Raw genomic sequence first — 3,001 nt, forward strand, 5'->3', positions numbered from 1 at the left:
ATTCACATCACCCACATGATTTCAGTACAATACTTAATTACAACGGAAATATCCCGTCTTTTTTACTTTCACTTTCACTATCCAGAGCACGCGAGTGCGCGCGCGCGCACACACACGCGCGCACACACAGAAAGAAAGAGAGAGGTTTTCACTTTTTGTTTACACTTTCACTTCACTTTCACTGTGATGAAACTGATGATCTCATAAAGGGCCGTTAAACTGACGTCATCACCTGAAAGGGGATCAAAAACACAGTAATCATTCTGTATTGCTAAATGTATTATTATAAACACACACACACACACACACACACACACACACACACACACACACACACACACACAAAGAGGTGTTGATAACTGATTTCTTCTCTTTTATTTGTAAAGAAAGGTTTATATTCATGAAAGGTTTCTGTTGAAGTAAATAATCAATATGCATTGTAATTGCACTCGTATATACAGTTATTGCATTGTCATTGCACCAACAAACACACACACACACACACACACACACACACACACACACACACACACAGAAACATTTCCAACACCAGCTTCAGTAACATCAGATTAAAACACACCAAATCCCATTTAATAAAATCCAACAGAACTGTACTGAGTTTCACACACACACACACACACACACACACACACACACACACACACACACACACACACACACACACAGTTTATGGTTTTGTTCTTCATTGGTTTCTCAGTCGAAGCTGAACAGCGACATCACATCTCTTAAAGCCAGACTGATCTGAGAGCCAAACCTGCGAGAGTTCTGAAACACAAACACAAATTGATGAAGGTGAGGGTGAGACAGGGCAGATGAAAGACAGGTGAGGGTGAGACGGGGCAGATGAAAGACAGGTGAGGGTGAGACAGGGCAGATGAAAGACAGGTGAGGGTGAGACGGGCAGATGAAAGACAGGTGAGGTGAGGCAGGGCAGATGAAGGACAGGTGAGGGTGAGACGGGCAGATGAAGGACAGGTGAGGGTGAGACAGGGTAGATGAAGGACAGGTGAGGGTAAGACGGTGCAGATGAAGGACAGGTGAGATGGGGCAGATAAAAGACAAGTGAGGGTAAACGGGGCAGATGAAGGACAGGTGAGGGTGAGACGGGGCAGATGAAAGACAGGTGAGGGTGAGACGGGATACATGAAAGACAGGTGAGGGTGAGAGGGCAGATGAAGGACAGGTGAGGGTGAGACGGGGCAGATGAAAGACAGGTGAGGGTGAGATGGGGCAGATAAAAGACAGGTGAGGGTAAACGGGCAGATGAAGGACAGGTGAGGGTGAGAGGGCAGATGAAAGACAGGTGAGGGTGAGACGGACAGATGAAGGACAGGTGAAGGTGAGACGGGCAGATGAAAGACAGGTGAGGGTAAGACGGGCAGATGAAGGACAGGTGAGGGTGAGACGGGCAGGTGAAGGACAGGTGAGGGTGAGACGGGTAGATGAAGGACAGGTAAGGGTGAGACAGGACAGGTGAGGGTGAGGCAGGGCAGATGAAGGACAGGTGAGGGTGAGACAGGGCAGATGAAGGACAGGTGAGGGTGAGACGGGGCAGATAAGGGACAGGTGAGGGTGAGACAGGGCAGATGAAGGACAGGTGAGGGTAAGACAGTGCAGATGAAGGACAGGTGAGGGTGAGACGGGGTAGATGAAGGACAGGTAAGGGTGAGACAGGACAGGTGAGGGTGAGACGGGCAGATGAAGGACAGGTGAGGGTGAGACGGGGCAGATGAAGGACAGGTGAGGGTGAGACGGGCAGATGAAAGACAGGTGAGGGTAAGACGGGCAGATGAAGGACAGGTGAGGGTGAGACGGGCAGATGAAGGACAGGTGAGGGTGAGACAGGGTAGATGAAGGACAGGTGAGGGTAAGACGGTGCAGATGAAGGACAGGTGAGGGTGAGATGGGGCAGATAAAAGACAGGTGAGGGTAAAGGGGCAGATGAAGGACAGGTGAGGGTGAGACGGGCAGATGAAAGACAGGTGAGGGTGAGACGGATACATGAAAGACAGGTGAGGGTGAGGCAGGGCAGCTGAAGGACAGGTGAGGGTGAGGCGGGGCAGATGAAAGACAGGTGAGGGTGAGATGGGGCAGATAAAAGACAGGTGAGGGTAAACGGGCAGATGAAGGACAGGTGAGGGTGAGGCGGGGCAGATGAAAGACAGGTGAGGGTGAGACGGGACAGATGAAGGACAGGTGAGGGTGAGAGGGCAGATGAAAGACAGGTGAGGGTAAGGCAGGGGCAGATGAAGGACAGGTGAGGGTGAGACGGGCAGGTGAAGGACAGGTGAGGGTGAGACGGGGTAGATGAAGGACAGGTAAGGGTGAGACAGGACAGGTGAGGGTGAGACGGGGCAGATGAAGGACAGGTGAGGGTGAGACAGGGCAGATGAAGGACAGGTGAGGGTGAGGCAGGGCAGATAAGGGACAGGTGAGGGTGAGACAGGGCAGATGAAGGACAGGTGAGGGTAAGACAGTGCAGATGAAGGACAGGTGAGGGTGAGACGGGGTAGATGAAGGACAGGTAAGGGTGAGACAGGACAGGTGAGGGTGAGAGGGCAGATGAAGGACAGGTGAGGGTGAGACAGGGTAGATGAAGGACAGGTGAGGGTAAGACGGTGCAGATGAAGGACAGGTGAGATGGGGCAGATAAAAGACAAGTGAGGGTAAACGGGCAGATGAAGGACAGGTGAGGGTGAGACGGGGCAGATGAAAGACAGGTGAGGGTGAGACGGGATACATGAAAGACAGGTGAGGGTGAGACGGGGCAGATGAAGGACAGGTGAGGGTGAGACGGGGCAGATGAAAGACAGGTGAGGGTGAGATGGGGCAGATAAAAGACAGGTGAGGGTAAACGGGCAGATGAAGGACAGGTGAGGGTGAGACGGGGCAGATGAAAGACAGGTGAGGGTGAGGCAGGACAGATGAAGGACAGGTGAAGGTGAGACGGGGCAGATGAAAGACAGGTGAGGGTAAGACG

At 52.0% G+C, this 3,001-nt stretch overlaps 1 protein-coding gene across 2 annotated transcripts in view; it reads right to left on the reverse strand.

The window, feature by feature from the left end:
• Positions 1–350: 350 nt before the first annotated feature.
• The window catches only part of cpt1a2b (carnitine palmitoyltransferase 1A2b), a 32,736-nt gene continuing 30,085 nt past the window's right edge, over positions 351–3,001 (reverse strand). For both annotated transcript variants that reach the window (XM_046865525.1, XM_046865526.1), the window contains exon 19: positions 351–786. The gene's annotated coding sequence lies outside the window, so the exon portion shown is untranslated. The remainder of the gene's footprint in view (positions 787–3,001) is intronic.

This window comes from Silurus meridionalis, chromosome 14 (genome assembly GCF_014805685.1).
Source record: "Silurus meridionalis isolate SWU-2019-XX chromosome 14, ASM1480568v1, whole genome shotgun sequence".
NCBI lineage: Eukaryota > Metazoa > Chordata > Actinopteri > Siluriformes > Siluridae > Silurus > Silurus meridionalis.